At 45.0% G+C, this 19,306-nt stretch overlaps 1 protein-coding gene across 1 annotated transcript in view; it reads left to right on the forward strand.

Annotated features, from left to right (window-relative positions):
* LOC311236253 (rho GTPase-activating protein 44-like) overlaps positions 1-19,306 on the forward strand; it is a gene marked incomplete at its 3' end in the record, with an annotated part of 199,922 nt that overhangs the window by 70,565 nt on the left and 110,051 nt on the right. The gene's annotated exons all lie outside the window — the stretch shown is intronic.

A 19,306-nucleotide genomic window follows, 5' to 3' on the forward strand; every position in this document is an offset into this window, starting at 1 on the left:
GGTATCGGTCGAAAACCACCGTGAGCCTTGGCCCTAACATGAGGCAACTATAATGGAAGAAATAGCCATTATTATATAATAACTCAACATCAACCCTGTAAACATCCACTTCCGAGTCTGTATCAATGTCGCAACGATATAGCATAAATGGATAAAGGAAAATTCAAAACAAAAATAAAGCATATCAGCAGTTAGTCTAAGGTAGGATCGGATCACAGTTAAATTGCGCATACAGATGCCATTAAAACAGCGACAATAAGAAGAAAAGGAAAAAGAGGGTTATGGCTAAAGTGCAAGCAAAGCTAAACCTGACCCAACCTGTTATCACATATTTTATATGTATATTCGGTCGAGAGCCAACGTGAGCCTTGGCCCTAACATGACAACTATAATGGAAAAAATAGCCATTATTATATAATTACTCAACATCAACCCTGTAATCATCTACCTCCGAGTCTGCATATTAATGTCGCAACGTTATAGCATAATTGGATAAAGGAAAATTCAAAACAAAATTACAGCATATCAGCAGTTAGTCTAAGCTAAGGTAGGATCGGATCACAGTTAAATTGCGCATACAGATGCCATTAAAACAGCGACAATAAGAAGAAAAGGAAAAGAGGGTTATGGCCAGAGTGCAAGCAAAGCTATACCCGACCCAACCTGTCATCATATATTGTATATGTATATTCAATCGACCTTCTACTACTGGAGCCCAAAGCTCAAAGCATCCTGGATATAAAAATAAAAGCATACAAGAAGTTAGTTAAGGACCCGATCACCATTAAATTGTGCAAACCTATGTCACTTGAACAGCAACAACAACCAAAATACATAAACATTATCGGGTCTCGGATGTATCGACGCGGGCGGATAGACACAGCCCGTTAGCCAGCCCGAGGCCAGCGCGTAAGCTAGTGGTGAATCCGGCTAGCACGCTAGAGTCTGTTATGTACAATGTTCAGATAGCTCGTTAGCCTCCAAAGAGCTCGGATGGGCAGCGGATAGTTAGCCTGTCTGGACCTGACATCAAGCATTTGTGAATAGTCTGCAAATAAATATATCAATGTATTTAGGTCCACAACGCCAAGCCACTCACCCGACAGCGTTATCAAGCCACCGTCTCGGCCAACCCCCCTAGGTACTCCTCCGCTTTGGCCAACGACCAAAATGAGCGACGGTCATCACCTTTACATAGCACAGACAATCTTGCGAGGGCGAATAGCGTAGGCCTCAAGCCCAGTTTCCATAGCCTGGCCATGACCACTTTGTATTCGCCCCTCTGTGCCTGAACCTCCGGTGTGAAGTCTTCGAAAATGGCCACTTTGTGATTGTCGAGACCCAGATCCCCCCTTCTGGCCCGGGCCGACCGCATGATGAGTTCTCTCTGTTGTAGCCTGTTTAGCTTGACAATGATGGGCCTCGGCTCCTTGCCCACACCAGGACTGGTCTTGCCCGCTCTGTAGGCCGACTCACACACGGGCGGATCGGGAAAGACATCCTTCCCCAGTATCCTCTGCAGCAGCTCCGGCATGTTCTCCGAGAGACGTCCTCCCTCACTGCCCTCCGGTACACCAACAATCCTGATGTTGTATCGTCTCTCCCTGGACTGCAGTTCCACAATTACCGACTGTAGTTTGCCGACGTCAGCCTGCGCAGCCAGCAGGGAGCTCTCTAGACCCGCCACCCTCTCGCCTTGTTGAGAGGCCTCAACCGTCAGCGAAGCTAGTTCGTTAGCGTTAGCTGCGGCGGCAGCGTGTAGCGACTCCATCTTTTCTTTCAACGGACCTACCGCCAGCCTGATTTCCTCCGACATTGCCCGATGGAAGGAATCAAAAAGTTCCGCCTGCGCTTTCATTTGTGCATCAGCGAAGCGTACCTCAAAGTCTGCATGGAGTTTGGTCACGACCGAGAGAATTTCACTTATCTCAGGCGAAAGCGAGGACAGGCCCGGTGCCATTTTGTCGGCTGAAGCGTTGTTGGCTCTGGTTCCCGGCTTCGACATCACGAAAAGTCGAAAAAAAGGTTGATGAAAGTAGTAGATGCTCGACCACTCAACAAAAAGATCAATAAGAAATAAAAATTAAATAAAGACTAGTGGGGTGACAGTGTTTTCCGCACGATAATAGGGAGCTCCCGTGAAACACGTCTCACCCCATGAACGCCTGGCTCCGCCCCCTCACAAGACGCAAATGGGTTTAATCGTCGGAGAATTTGATGGACCAGCTACAACTGGTTGAAACAAGGTAGTTATAATGTTTTTAATGTCGTAAAAAAAGAACTACATTTACCACTAGGCATCCTGTTGTTCAGTACAGCAGCGCTACTGGTCTGTGGGCTGTCGCCTTATCCCCGGGTCATAGTATCAAGCTGGCTATATGGCTCTGGCTAACGTTACCCCGCTAACATTAGCATTATGGCTACTGTCGTGCATGTAAAAGAGTTTTGGGAACGAGTAAAATGTGTAGGTCCTGTGGGGCAAAGCACTGCACACACACCATTTTAAATCGGGTGATGTTAGGAGTTTCGAGAATGCTGGCTAGCAAGCTATGCGCCCCGGCATGTTGATACGATAGTAGCCGCACTCGGTGTATCAGTGACGATAGCTATGAGCTAACTAACGCTACAAGCTCAAACACCTTATAACTACTACTATTGTCGTGTCCATAAATTCCCTGGCATAATACTTGTGAGGACAAAGGTATACAAAGAGGAGAGAACAATTTTAAATCGGGCATTGTTATGAGTTTCGAGAATTCTGGCTGCTAAGCTACGTTAGCTAACTTAGCTAGCTTCTAACGGTGTATACACAATATGTACAACGACACAATGATTTTCATTATTACAAATATGGTGGTAACGTGGTTGTGGCTTTTACAGATAGTGGTTAGCTTTAGAGATGGATGGCTATGATCACGGAGCAATAGTGTTGTTAGGTGAAACAGATACATTTTCATTCATTACTCCTCGTAGTAGCAAGTAGTAGCAAGGCTCTCTGCCTGCCACTAGCTGTGTGTGACTCAGAGCCCCCTGGTGCCCTGCACCTGACGTGACGACATAATTTCGATTACATGTGCACGTTATGAACCATTGATTAAAATATCCACGTGCTGGGTCAATTTCAATACATTTTTTTCCCTTCTTCATGAAAGTCACCGTTGGCCTAGTCCACATTGTTTATTGAACAAAAATACAACCTGCAAGTTGGCCTTTAAAGTGTTCCTCTACAGACCAGACTCTATGGTGTGTTACGCTTTAAAGTGTTCCTCTACAGAACCAGACTCTCTATGGTGTGTTACGCTTTAAAGTGTTCCTCTACAGACCAGACTCTATGGTGTGTTACGCTTTAAAGTGTTCCTCTACAGAACCAGACTCTCTATGGTGTGTTACGCTTTAAAGTGGTCCTCTACAGAACCAGACTATCTAGGGCGTGTGTGCGTGCGTGCGAGCGCACGTGTGTGTGTGTATATACAGTATGAAAACAGATGAGAGACCAGGCCAGGGATATGCAGTGTGTAGCCTGAGGGCCTGGATGCTTGCTGCCTCTCCCAGGGCCTCTTAAGGCATCTGTTGCCCAGAGAGCTTCAGAATTCAGAGAAAATCACAGCTGACATTTTGAAAACACAGAGTGTGTCCAGAAGAGTAGATGAGGCCCATGGAGAGTAGGACACCGTCAGGGGAACGTTTGGTCCTGAGCCCAGATTCTCTTTCTTTCCTTCCTGTTCCACACCTACAACCTCCTTCCCTCCTTCCTTCTCCACCCCTAAATCCTCCTCCCCTACCCTCCTCCTCTACCCCAACCTCCTCCACACCTACTCTCCCCTGCCTCTACCCTTACAACCTCCACCCCCCCTCCCAGCTCCACCCCCCTACACCCTCCCTCTCTCCCATCCTCCTTCACCCCAGCCCTCCATCCCTCCCTCCCTTTCTTGCCTCCCTCCCTCCTCCTCGCCCTCCTTCCTTCCTCCCTATCTTCTCCACCCCTCCCTCCTCCACCCTCCCGTCCATCCATACAACCTCCACCCTCCCTCCCTTCCTCCTCCCTCCTCCAAACTCCTCGCTCCCTCCTCCCTCAGAGATCATCCAGCAGAGATGTAATGTGAATCAGCCTCCACAGGAGGTTTGATGACTTAGATGACCTTCTTCCACACCAAGCCCCGACCCCCCCCCCCCCCCCCCCCCCGGCAGTGCGGTGACAAGTGAGACTTGGACGCAGAGGAACATGACAGACCGACACGGCGTTCACTATCAGATGAAATATTCAGGAGCGGCCGTGCTTCTTGTCGAAGCATCCTCATCAACGCCGATGCAGGAATTGATATTGCAGCCTTAACAGAGTGGAATGCGGGTCACAGGGCGAGGAGGTGAAGCCTTGCGAGGGGGTCGTGAATGATAAATATCTCCTGTGTTTTTACTGGAAGTGTTTTATTAAAACAGTGGGTCTGTTGGGGCGGCTACGTGGCGTAGTGGGCAAGGCGCTCGCCACGAATGACGGAGACGCTGGGCTTGCCTGTTCGAGCCCAGCGCTCCACATTGCTTTCAGTTTAGCTGGTCGTTCATACTAATACACATTGGCCGTATTAGGGGGTGGGAAACTGATGGGTGGGGATCGGGCGTTGTGGACAGCGACTCCTACAGGTCGGTTGGTGCGCCTGCGCAGTAGAATCAGGAAGTGTCGGGGGCAGCGTGAGCCTCCCACGCGTTACTCCTCGCCACTGAGAGATCGAGCTGCGCAGGTGAAAAGATGCGACTGCTGTTACCTCAAGTACCGGAGGGGACTTGTGCTATGTATGACTTAGTCCACATTGCAGCCGGCTTGTGGGAGGCAAGAAACAGCGTTCGTGACAGGGGAGGGTTGAATTGGATGATACGAAATTGGGATGGGAGAAAATATAGAAAATGGGAGAAAAAGTGGATCCAAAAAAAAAAACAGTGGGTCTGTTCAGGTTTGTGGGAACAGGTACAAGGAAACCCAGAGGAGTTCAGAGTCGCCCGAGGACTAGCGTGGGGCCTTTATCTACAGCCTTCAGCAGGACCCATTTCTCCTTCATCCTGTCAGCGTTTAGGGGGGGCTGGGGGGGGAATTAATCTGGTGTGTGTGTGTGTGTGTGTGTGTGTGTGTGTGTGTGTGTGTGTGTGTGTGTGTGTGTGTGTGTGTGTGTGTGTGTGTGTGTGTGTGTGTGTGTGTGTGTGTGTGTGTGTGTGTGTGTGTGTGTGTGTGTGTGTGTGTGTGTGTGTGTGTGTGTGTGTGTGTGTGTGTGTGTGTGTGTGTGTGTGAGAGAGAGAGAGAGAGAGAGTGTGAGAGAGACATAAAGACAGAGTAAGTGAACATCATGCCCTTGTGTGTGTGTGTGATAAAGACAGAAATACTGGGTTAAAGTGGGAGAGATTTTCCTCCCTTTCCTTCACTTCTCTAGTCACTGAATTGTATTAACACTTTCTTCGCCAGGCTTATGTACATCATTATACCCCTCTCTGCCAGCTCTATTTGTCTATGGAGAAGTTCCCCTTCTTTGCAGGGCTATAACTTTTTAAATTGTATTGCTAAATTGACATTACTATGGCCCATTCAACGTCAATTATCTATCGTTCAGGACGTAGGAACGTTATACTTTTTCATTCACATATTCATACTAAAATACGGTCTAAAGTATAAATATGTTTTTATCGTTTTCTGCAGCTTTCTCCAGAACGTGATTTATAGCCCTAAATGCATTATATTGATGATCAAATACAGCGATCTGCGCGAGATAAAAAATTTCAAATGGACGTGCTTCTAGAAGTTACTACTTATCATCTGATGTTGACCGGATGGGGGGGGGGGGTCGTTTATAATTCTGTGGCCAACGTTAGATGATTCATCTAGTGTGGGTGATATGATCATTAGAGCAGTTTATATCGAACACGTTAAAAAAAAACGCTGAAACTCACCGTAGCTTCCTCGTAGCATTGGGCGATGAGCGTGGAGCAAAAATATTCCTATTATGGGATGTTGAAATATGCGATCCATCTCCAGGTTGTATAATAGTATATACGTCCAAATCATGTTGTTTATCGAGTTATTGGTAACGGATTGCTATCCATTGTGTCTAGCTTGAGTCCCGGGACTATTAGCGAGTGATCGGACCGAATTGGAATGAGCACCAGCTTCCGTTTCCGGTTTCCGGTTTGGGCGATCCGCCGATCGGCCACCAGATGGCGCTCTTGAACCGTTGGAGAGTTGAGAGGGGATCAACAGTAGATCTCAAGTCTCCGGGGGAGAAATATGATTGCGATCACAGATTTTTTATCTCAATGACGTGTTACGGCGTCATTGGCAGAATTAGCATGGCGGGGAATGACGAGTTTAGGCGTCCTTGGCAGAGAAAGTGTTAAGAGCCTTTTACACTCATCTGAGGTTTATTATTCTAGCATTACTAGAAGGCGTGGACCAGAATTAAACCCTCATGTGGGTGTTCATGGCATCATAAAGTCAGAGCCCCATTCATTGTCTATGGAGCAGCCTCGCATTTGACATCCCTGTTGAACTGTTGAACAGTAATCCAGAACTATTTTATTGCACTGTATTATTGCACTATTTTACTCAGTCTATTTTATTTTATTATTGTCTATTTAAAACTGAATCAAACCATAAACAATGTGGCCTGTTGGGATGTTAGATCCTAATGTGAAAAACTGTGATTTTATGTCTGCACTTTATGTGCTCATTTTATGTCTTTTTTCTGTTGTGAAGCACTTTGAGCTGCAGTTTGCTATTGCAGTATTGCTATACAAATAAAGTTTATTATTATTATCCCAGTGATATCAAAACCGCTCTCAAAGAGCATTTACGGGTGGCTGCAATTAGAAACTGGTCCCGGTAAATGTCAAAATACACCGCCCCCCCACACCACCCAACCCCCTCCAATGTACAGTTTCTTCCCCTTCGGATGTATATTTTTTTATGATCTCTCTTTCTTACACAGTACCGTATATTGTACAGTATGTCTTGTATGTCATAAATGTCTTGATGAATTGAAAATGGAGGACCCTTATGTAAACAAGACAAACTTCTTTTTCTTTCTTTTTTTATTTTAAATTTTTTTTATTATCTTTTTCCCCCTCCTTTTTTTCCGATTTTCTCCCATCACACTGTTAGTCGTTATGCCAATTCCAACTCCCTTCCTGGTTGTTGCGCACCCCCCCTACTGTTGGTCCGAGAGGCCTGAGACTATCACATGCTATCCTCACACTACCTCCCTCCAGATCCTTCCTTCGCTGAGCAGGCGCCCCGACCGAACTGTAGGAGTATTTTTCTGTTTACAACGCCCAGGACCCACCCATCAGCTTTCCCACCCTCTAATACTGCCAATTGTATTAGTACGGACGACCAGCCAAACTGAAAACAATGTGGAGAGCTGATTCGAACACGCGAACCCAGCGTCTCGAGCATTGGTGGTGAGTGCCTTGCCCACTGCACCACCTAGCCGCCACAAACTTATTTTTCTGGTCTTCATCCTCTTAGCAGTTGTTAGTATTGAGCTGTACTGTTATTGTACCCATTCTGCAATCTGTTAATAAAGTTTTCAATCAATCAATCAATCAATCAATCCTTCACAAATACCGACCGAACTGTCCTGGAGCACAGGCAGAACATAATGTGAATTCTTAAAATGAGTAGCATTCCTCTTTAAAATCACAGCCATTATTGACACATTTTATAGATGTTCTGTTGACAGAACAGTCAGTTTGTTGCAAGTCAAACGATCAGTGATGTACCTGAACGCGTTCAATGAACGATCGTTCATGAACTCTTTCATATTTTGGGCAAACGTGAACTGAATGTACTGTATTTCCGCTAGATGAACGTAATTGTGAATGCGTTCATTCTCGGCGCTCTATCACAGTATAACTTCGTTCAAAAGTGTGCCAGATTTGGGACGGGCGTACACACACACACACACACCGAAAGGTTTTGGTGTGTGCGTGTTGCGTGCGGAAAGACTCGTTACGCACGACATGGGCCGCTCCTTCAAGGCAATGGTAGGGGAAACACTGATAAATAATCACAGTGTGATGGAAATGCCAGTATTCTGATTGCTGTATGTGGTTCTATATGGGTTGTGGTGATAATTTTTACAAATAATAGCTTGCAGCAACATATTGAAAAAATAACTATAAACTATAAACTAGTTAATTTTTTGAAACCATGAACTTTAGTTAAATCTTTTTTATTATGAACTATGAACTGAACTAATTCATTTTAAAATGTGTGAACTGTGAACTGTAGAAAGTGAACTTTCCCAACACTGCGAGCGACATTGTGTTAGAATCGCGTGACATCTGTGACTCTTGATCATCGCTGGTGAGCTTTAGTGACTTTGCGGGTGGTGGTTTAATACCAAACACCTGTGTCTGTCAATGGTGTCGCAGTGGCACTGACCCCCCGTGGGAACCGGGATACACTGACCCCCCCTGGATACACTGACCCCCCCCCTGATAGTATAAAACTGAGTTATTTGGATTGATATGATGAGCCAGCTGGACAGATATTCAGGAGACGAAGGTGAAGTCAATCGATGGTATTTATTGACAGGAACACACAGAGAACGAGGAACAGTCCTGGAGACCACAGCCCTCCATGGGGGCTGCAAGGCTCCCGAATGATGACACAACCATGCTTTTATACTATGTGGGTTCCAAATTTACCGAGCCACTGGTTAAAATGGGATGATCAGGCTTGGTCGTATATGGTCATATGTGGGGTTATATGTGAGCTGTTGCTGAATCTGATCATATGTCCATCTTTGCTCCTCCTCAGTGGCCTGTGGCCGGAGGCCGATATAGCCATGCATGCACATTAGGTCACACAGGTCATCAGGTCAATGTATTCTGGGTGCCTGCCTGGTTTTGGTGTGTGCGTGTTGCGTGCGGAAAGACTCGTTATGCACGACATGGGCCGCTCCTTCAAGGCAATGGTAGGGGAAACACTGATAAATAATCACAGTGTGATGGAAATGCCAGTATTCTGATTGCTGTATGTGGTTCTATATGGGTTGTGGTGATAATTTTGACAAATAATAGCTTGCAGCAACATATTGAAGAAAGAACTATAAACTATAAACTAGTTCATTTTTTGAAACCATGAACTTTAGTTAAATCTTTTTTATTATGAACTATGAACTGAACTAATTCATTTTAAAATGTGTGAACTGTGAACTGTAGAAAGTGAACTTTCCCAACACTGCAAGCGATATTGTGTTAGAATCGCGTGACATCTGTGGGTGCCTGGTCACTCGACCCACTACTGGCCACATTCCAGAGACCTATGCACTCATGGGAGCTGGATATAAAATATTAGACTTGAACTGAATATACCTATCATCGCCCTGGGGACCGGGATATGAGAGACGGGTTCCACCTGCTATTCTCTGTGTGTGTGTTAGTTAAACCAAACCGGGGAGAGAGAGATAAAGTCACAGCACTGTCCTCAGACACACACGCACGCACACACACACACACACACACACACACACACACACACACACACACACACACACACACACACACACACACACACACACACACACACACACACACACACACACACACACACACACACACACACACACAGTCATCAAGCATACTACAACAGGTAGCTGTTTTATCTCCATGCCTGTGCTAATAGCACAATTGTGTAAAACCACATCCCCTGCCAGGAATGTGGCTCGGCTGTTCTCAAAGAGGCATCCCTCACAGTGTGTGTGTGTGGGCGTCACTCTCTCATGCCACTCTGTTGTCACTCTTCTGATATACCTTTATCTTTATTACGGATCCCCATTAGTCATCACCGCAGCAACAACTAGTCTCCCTGGGGTCCACACACAACAAAAACAGTACATACATACATAACATTATAGTAGTATACAAGCAGTTAACAGCTGCCTTGTTAAACAGACACACCCTCAACCTGATATACCTGCAAGAGGAAGTCTGGCTCCACTCAGGGTGTGTGACTGTCCTCTTGTTACTCTGTTGCTGGTTTTCTGATACTGTATGTATCCAGTGTATGTTGTTTGTTTAATGAGCCTTATTAAGAATGAATTAAGAATTAATTATCAGAATAAATCTGAATTAATAAAAGTGATTTAAGAATAACAGTATAACCACAGTATAACAGTGGTTATACTGTGCTAAAAGGAACACCTCTATAACCACTGTTCTCTCTGGGTTTTCAATAAAGGTTTCCTTTGAAAACATTTCATACTTGGATTAGACTCAAACCATGCCCGTTAAAAGCTTCCAGGTCCTTGTTATAAGTGATTGTACACGCACACGCACATGCACACGCACGCACACACACACACACACACACACACACACACACACACACACACACACACACACACACACACACACACACACACACACACACACACACACACACACACACACACACACGCACACACACACACACACGAGCCTCAAACTCAACTGCAATACATTTATAAATCTAATATTCACAGTCTCGTTGTCATTTTTGATCCCTCTCTTTTGAACCCACCTCCGCCCATCCCTGTCTATGTCTGCTGCTAAAACTCTCATTCACTCCCTACTTTATGGTATCACTTCCAAACTCCTCAACAAACGGCAATATGTCCAGAACTCCGCCAGATGCATGATTACCTGCTCCAGAGACCACATCACCCCTGTCCTTCACAATCTCCGCTGGCTCCCCATACAACAACAAATCCATTTAAAACTTCACAACATGGCCCCCTCCTACCTCTCCTCACTCCCCCACGCAGCCTTAGATCAGCCAACCTCCTCACCCCAACAAGGAACAGGGGTGAAGAGGTATTTTCCAACCCGGTGGAACTCTCTGCATGCCCACATCAAGGACTCCGTCTCACTCCCTTCTTTTGGAAAACCCACTCAAAACTCACCTCTTCAAATCTGCTTTTAGTCTCTGATCATATTTTGTATTTATTTTGTATTTCTATTTTCTACTTTGTTTTCCATCATTGTGCCTTTTTGCTTTCCCTACTTTGTTCCTCTGTTTTGATTTGACTTGTTTCTTTTCCTTTGCAAAATTACTTTGAGTATCATGAAAAGCGCTTATAAATGTAATGTATTATTACTATTACTACTACTATTACTACTACAGCCACAAAGGTACTACTGCATTGTATGTACACCTACAGCACTATCACCAGCAGTGGCAGCCAAGACAAACATGCTCATAATTCTATTGAGTCGTCTTTGAATCTGTTGACTAGCCTTCATCATTCTGCTGAGTAACCTTATAAATCCGTTGAGTAACCTCCACAAACTCCTCTCAGCTCTGGATTAAGTCCCATCAGCAAACGGAACTGTTTCTTCCACAGTAGCTTCACTTCTGCCAGGTTTCTTTTATCAGCCCCTGAGGATGCATTCCTCCTCTCCTCCTTTCCTCCTCTCCTCCTCCCTCTTCCTCTGTTCAGATATTTCCCCAACCCCTACCGCAATGAGGATGCAAGCTGCAGTGTGTGTGTGTGTGTGTGAGTATGTGAGTATGTGTGTGTATGTGTGTGATAGATGTAGCAGTAGGTATGGTTAGTGTTGTAGGGTATGTGTGTGTGTGTGTGTGTGTGTGTGTGTGTGTGTGTGTGTGTGTGTGTGTGTGTGTGTGTGTGTGTGTGTGTGTGTGTGTGTGTGTGTGTGTGTGTGTGTGTGTGTGTGTGTGTGTGTGTGTGTGTGTGTGTGTGTGTGTGTGTGTGTGTGTGTGTGATAGATGTAGCAGTAGGTATGTATGGTTAGTGTTGTAGGGTATGTGTGTGTGAGTGTTTGTGTGTGTGTGTGTGTGTGTGTGTGTGTGTGTGTGTGTGTGTGTGTGTGTGTGTGTAGGTGTGTGTGTGTGTGTGTGTGTGTGTGTGTGTGTGTGTGTGTGTGTGTGTGTGTGTGTGTGTGTGTGTGTGTGTGTGTGTGTGTGTGTGTGTGTGTGTGTGTGTGTGTGTGTGTGTGTGTGTGTGTGTGTGTGTGTGTGTGTGTGTGTGTGTGTGTGTGTGATAGATGTAGCAGTAGCACTTGCAATGTTAGCTAATGCAGTAGTTGACAGGAAATACATGTGGGTCTGAACTGTTACCTAGCAACATAATTCCAGTGAAACTGTCTATACAGTATATGTATGGTTAGGGCTGTAGGGTGTATATAGAGGAGGTATGGTTAGGGCTGTATAGGCCAGGGTATATAGAGTACCACACTGCTGTATGATTTAGGGTGTAGGGTTAGTTCTGTAGGGTCTAGGGTTAGTTCTGTAGGGTATAGGGTATAGGATGTACAGTATATGGGGCACTGACAGATAGCAGCAGGCCTGAAGACACACAGAGGTTACTCTGTTACACATCTGAGCTCACATTCTAAACATCATCCTGCTCCCACAGATGGTTGGGGCAGGGTTTGTATGTAGGCTATATGTGTGTGCGACAGAGAGAGAGAGAGAGAGAGAGAGAGAGAGAGAGAGAGAGAGAGAGAGAGAGAGAGAGAGAGAGAGAGAGAGAGAGAGAGAGTGTGTGTGTGTGTGTGTGTACTGCTGTGAGTCTGCTGTCTTGTGTGTGTGTGTGTGCGTGTGCGCACGTGTGTATGTGTGTACTAGTATGCGTGTAGTATGAAGCTGAAGCAGCTGCCGCCCTTGAAGTAAATGCTGTTTTTGTGTGATAAGATAAGATATATTGAATCTTATGTTGATTGGTGGATTCAAGTAAAGCATTTACAATGTGTGTGTGTGTGCTTCTTTCTCTGCTGTTGTATTGCATTCATGCCCTTGCAAAAACATACATTTTATATATTTTGTTTTGTGACTTTTTTATGAGCACTCCCCTTAAAGTAATGAGATCTGAGAGTGAGAGAGAGAGTGAGATAAGAGAGAGAGAGAAAGAAAGAGCGAGAGAGGGAGAGAGAGAGTGTTCGTGTGTGTGTGTGTGTGTGTGTGTGTGTGTGTGTGTGTGTGTGTGTGTGTGTGTGTGTGTGTGTGTGTGTGTGTGTGTGTGTGTGTGTGTGTGTGTGTGTGTGTGTGTGATAGAGAGACGGAGAGAGGGACAAATAGATAGAGATAGAGGGAGAGAGCGAGAGGGAGAGATGGAGAGATAGAGATAGAGGGAGAGAGAGATAGCCAGAGACGGAGAGAGAGAGGGAGAGACAGAGAGGGAGAGAGACAGAGAGATAAAGATAGAGAGACAGAGAGAGTGAGAGAGAGGGACAGAGATACAGCCAGAGAGAGGGGAGAGCCATAGAGAGAGGGAGAGGGAGAGAGATATATATATATACAGTAGATAGAGGGACAGGGAGAAAGACGGAGAGAGTGAGAGATAGAGATATAGCCAGAGAGGGGGAGAGAGAGAAAGAAAGAGTGCAGCAGAGTCAGACAGCTCAGTGATGGATGTGTGGATTACAGTGAAATGATATCACTACATTTCTGGGTGAAAACAAAATTGCCATAATGAAGCAGGAAGTAATGCTCTGTGCTGCAGGACGCTTCATTTGACACAGGAAACAGAGGGAGGCAAAGATGTTAACAATACGTTTTTATTTCTCTCCATCATAAACGAGTCCCTGTTGAGTTACCAGATAACAAACCTTTAGCAAACATCTGAGTCCCTGCCCTGCCCAGTACACAACCCATTAGAACAAGGAGCCAGAACCCTGAGGGCCCGGCTACATGCATTCATCACAACACGGAGATAAAACAGATGGAAAGTATTGCTGTCCATTGGTTTGTTTTTAAATTAGAGCCTACAACGTAATCGTGCGTTTGCAGAAATTACAGCTTTGCTAACAGAACGGTGATGTACTGTATCCGTCAGTTCCAAAAGTTTATCCTCTCCAAACTTTTTTGTCCGTCAAAATGGATACAACTCTGATGGAGATGGACTCATCGTCAGCCCTGTCCAACAAACAGATACTCCTCATTTAAATATAATTTAAAACGTACATACAGACGTAGACGCACAGACACAATGGATAAATTATCATAATAATAATAATAATAATAATAATAATAATAATAATAATAATAATAATAAATCTAATTTCTATAGCGCCTTTCAGGAAACCCAAGGTCGCTTTACAATCAAGAGGGCTAGGGAAAGGGGGCAATAAGGGAAAAGGGAGAAAAAAAGGGGAGGATTAGGGCAGGTAAGGGATAATGAACCTAATCTAATCTAAACTAACTAATGGGGAAAAGCCTTGGTGAAGAGGTGTGTTTTGAGAGCAGTTTTGAAAGTGTCCAGGGTTGGGGCGTTGCGGATTTCAGGGGGGAGAACGTTCCAGAGAGTAGGGGACGCCACGCTGAAGGCTCTGTCACCGAAAGTCCGCAACCTGGTGCGAGGGATGGAGAGGAGACCCCGGACGATCGTAGGTTCCGGGATGGAGTGTGCTGGTTGAGGAGATCAGACAGGTATCGGGGGGCGAGGGCATGGAGGGACTTGTAGGTGAGGAGCAGGAGTTTGAAAGAGATGCGGAACTTGACTGGGAGCCAGTGGAGGTGGATGAGGGTGGGGGTGATGTGCTGCCAGGGCTTGGTGTGAGTGAGAACCCTGGCAGCTGAGTTCTGTACATACTAGAGCCTGTCCAGGGCTTTGCTGGGTACCCCGAACAGGACTCCATTGCAGTAGTCCAACCGGGAGGTGATGAATGAGTGGATCAGGGTCTCAGCCACAGAATCTGAGAGTGAGGGTCATAGATGGGAGATGTTTTTGAGGTGGTAGAAGGCAGACTTGGTAACGGATTTTATGTGGGAGTGAAATGAAAGTGTGGAGTCGAGGGTGACGCCCAGGTTACGGACTTCGAGAGACAGGGAGATGAAACAGCCGTCAACGTGGAGGAGGAGAACTCCAACCTTCCGGAGCAGTGCCTTGGGGGCCACAACCATGAGCTCTGTCTTTTTGCTGTTGAGTTTGAGTAGTTTGTTTGACATCCAGGTTTTTATGGCATGGAGGCAGTAGACTAAAGACTGTGGGGGGAGCTGGGAGGATGGTGAGGTGCTGAGATAGTATCATCAGCGTAGCAGTGAAAGTTGAGTCCGTAGTGACGTATGATCTGACCGAGGGGGAGCATGTAAATGGTGAATAGTAGGGGACCCAGCACGGAGCCTTGGGGGACACCGTGGTTGACTGGGGCTGGGGGGGAGGATGAGCCGCTGATGCTGACAAACTGAGATCTATTTGCAAGATATGAGTGAAACCAAGACAGAGCTGATGCCAAGGTTGTCGGAGAGGCATTTGAGGAGGACTGAGTGAGATATTGTATCAAACGTCGCAGAGAGGTCGAGAAGGATGAGGAGGCTGATGTGTCCGGAGTATGCAGCAAGGAGGAGGTCATTTGTGATCTTGATGATCATGGGTGGTTCTTGCCTCTGGCCAAAATTTGTCACAATCATTTTACCACACAACATAAAACATTTTTAAATACCCATTTTCTGGATTCAACATGCACGCAGTGTTTCCCCTGAAAAAAAATTCAGCAGCAGTGCTCAAAACACAAAATGCATATAGGGAAAACACTGACAAGATAAATCTATGTAACTCTTTTATCATCTCAGAGACACCTGGGTTTCTATGTTGCATATTAAAATTATTCTGGTTAATCTCAGAGGCTACGGCCATTGAGAAAATTCTTCCAAAATTCTTCTTTGGACCCCCAAATTGATACACATAAGGAAACGGACCCCCATTTGATGAGATTATGCCTCTGGGACCCCGATCTGAGCAGATTTCTGTTGTTAGATGTGATTAAATCCAGAATTCCATAACTGTGTCTATACAACAGTAGTTGAGAGGATCTGTGGAGAAAGTAAAACCTATGATCAGAATAGTCACTCTTACATATTCCCTCGTTGGCCTCAACCTTTACAAAATTGAATTGTGAAATTAAGCTATCCAGCCCCTTCAAGGACCCCTCTGCGTCCCCGGGAACCCACTTTGAGAACCACCAGACGTATTCACAGGAAGGGGTTTCTCAAGTTCAAGTTTCTTTATTAGTTGTCATACAGAAGTACAGAATACTTTTATACAAATTCCTTGATCAAATTAACTTACCACAACTCTCAGAGGAAGACGCTAAACGGTTAGATGCACCTATTACACTAGACTAGAGGAACTTCGGGAGGCGATTTCTGACTTGCAAAGTGGTAAGGCCCCTGGCTGGGACGGTATTCCGCCCGAACTGTACCTCTCATGCTGGGATGTAATTGGACCCCTATTACTTGATATAATTTTACACTCAGTCAAAGAGGGAAACTTTTCCAGGGATGTCAATATGGCACTCATATCTGTCCTACTTAAGAAAGATAAGGACCCCACCGAATGCGGCAGTTATAGACCCTTAAGCCTCCTTGGAACCGATCTCAAGCTGTACGCTAAGGTACTAGCCATCCGACTTCAAAAGCATATGACATCTCTAGTTCACCCTGATCAGACAGGCTTCATAAGAGGCCGCCTGATCACGGATAACTGCATGTGATAGATGCCAGCAAAGACACGAGCAAGAGCCCATGTATTGTATTTATAATTTTTATGTCTTTTAGTCTACTTTCATTCTGATTTAATTACTGAACTGTCATTATTGTTATTATTATTTCTGTTATTGTCCTGTGATTTATCGTTGATTATTACTGTTACTGTATTGTTTGTCTTGTTTCATGTAAAAAAAGGGAAAATAAAAAACATTTGTTAAAATATATATATATATGCTTCTTTCTGTTATGCTCCAGAGACTGTGCTAGACAAAAATAGATAAGTATAAAATAAAATAAGTATAGCAGTATAAAATAGAAGTCACGTACGTAGGCACAAGTGTTCAGTATGTACATTATGTACAATGTTCAATGCAGAGTAGAAGTATGAATGAATGAATGAAAACTTTATTTAACAGATTGCAGAATGGGTACAATACAGTACGGCTCAATACATACAATTGTTAAGGGGATGCAGACCTGAGAAAGACGTTTGTCTTGTTTCCATCAGGGTCCCCCATTTTCAATTCATATAGAAAACTGAGTTACCATACAATACTATACAATATACTAATATACAATATACTATATAGTGCAAAGGAGAAATGGGATGAGGTACAATTTAGGTACAATTTACAGTAAGGTGTAATGAGGTATGGGTTGTAGTGCAAATTCTTTACCAATAAATCTAAAGTGTGTTTAGGTGTTCTAAAGTGTGTAAAGTGGGTGCTGCAGTGAGTTGTTTGTTTAAAGTGAGTGTGTGCGTGTGGATGTGTGTGCTGTGAGTGCATTTGATGGTTGTTACATAGTGTTATTGTTTGTTGAGCATTCTGATGGCCTGGGGATAGAAGCTTCTTCTGAGTCTTTCTGTGCTTGCCATGAGACTCCGGTATTGCTTGCCTGACCGCACCAGTTCAAAGAGGCAGTTGTTTGGGTGGCTGGAGTCTTTGATAATTCTCTTAGCCTTACCGATGCACCGCTTGTTGTAAATGTTCTGGAGAGTGGGAAGCCCCCCTCCAATTGTGCGTTCAGCTGAACGGGCCACTCTCTGTAGTCTGCTACGGTCTTGTGCGGTGCTATTCCCAAACCAGGAGGTGATATTGCCAGTCAGGATGCTCTCTATTGTACATGAGTAGAAGTTCTTAAGGATCTTCTGACTGACTTGGAACTTCCTTAGGCGCCTGAGGAAGTAGAGGCGTTGCCGTGCCTTCTTCACAACACTGTCAATGTGTGTGGTGACTGTGGTCCATGTCAAGTCCTCGGATATGTGGACTCCAAGGTACTTAAAACTGTTCACTCTCTCAACCAGTGCCCCGTCGATGCTGAGGGGGCTGTAGTCCCTGACCCCCGACCTCCTAAAGTTCACAATCATCTCCTTTGTTTTGCTGACATTTAGGGAGAGGCTGTTCTCTTGACACCATCCCGCTAGGACCTTGACCTCTTCCAGGTAGGCCCTCTCGTCGTTTGCAGAGATCAGGCCCACCACTACTGTGTCGTCAGCAAATTTGATGATTGTGTTGTTGTTCCGCTGTGCCACACAGTCATGTGTGTACAGGGAGTAGAGGAGGGGACTCAGAACACAGCCCTGAGAGTGATGGATGAGGAGGTGCAGTTGCCTGCTCTCACCACCTGGGGTCTGCCCGTCAGGAAGTCCAAGACCCACTGGCAGAGGTCATAGTTCACGCTTGGCTATGAGTTTGGAGGGGACTATGGTATTGAATGCTGCGCTGTAGTCGATGAACAGCATTCTCACATAGTTTCCCTGCCTCTTGTCTAGGTGTGATGCTGCTGTGTGCAGCACATGGGCTATGGCGTCCTTCGTGGACCTGTTAGGGCGGTATGCAAATTGCAGGGGGTCCAGGTTGATGGGGAGGGAGGAGCAGATGTAGCCCTTTACTAGCTTCTCAAAGCACTTCATGGCTATGGAGGTGAGAGCTACAGGGTGGTAGTCGTTGAGGCAAGCAGGCTTGGGTTTTTTTGGGTACAGGGATAATAGTGGACTTCTTCAGACAGGTGGGGATGACAGCCTGTTCCAAGGACAGGTTAAATATGTCAGTGAATACCGGGGCCAGTTGGTCGGCACTGATTTTTAGGACTTTTAGGACTTTTCTCAACGTCTGGGTTGTCGTCCTGAAATACACGCTCCCGAAGTCTCCTTAACGATATGCTTCTGATGATTTGTTTTACTTCAGGGTGCAGGGAAACATTATTTTATACCCGAGCTGGTGCGTTGCGCTGTTTGGCATCTTCAATCTTGGAACTCTCCATCACAACAATCTTTTTGAAGAGACCCAATTGCCACATTACAGCATAGTAAGGAATTCCATTTTTTGTTCATATGATATACCCACAGGACACATTTACAATACATAAATATGTGTTCTATCAGTCAAAGAACAGCTGTTTTTGGTACCTCTGGGGAAGGCAGCAACTAGGCCTGAGACGTATACCGAATATCATGGAATATATATTTCTTTTTGAAATTTATGGAATTATTTGTACATACTGTATACTTTTTTATATCAATAAATAAAATCATTGCAACATTATTTAAAAAAAAATACAAAGACAACAATTTTTTATTAAAAAGCACTATGGCAAATGTATTTCAAGAATAATTTCAATTTGTAATTTGCTCTGGAAAATTAAATACTGTGAAATACCTTCATAATTAAAAAAGATTGTAATATGTTATTTTGGCCATGTCAGCCAGCGCTAGCAGGAACATCTTTCTCAAAGACACGTCAACAGACATACTTGACTGTTCTGTTGCAAGGATTGAACCTGTGACATTTGAGGATGGTCTCTCTAAACCACCAGGACACACTGTCACAACAT

This window comes from Notolepis coatsorum (genome assembly GCF_963971535.1).
Source record: "Notolepis coatsorum genome assembly, chromosome: 10".
Lineage (NCBI taxonomy): Eukaryota > Metazoa > Chordata > Actinopteri > Aulopiformes > Paralepididae > Notolepis > Notolepis coatsorum.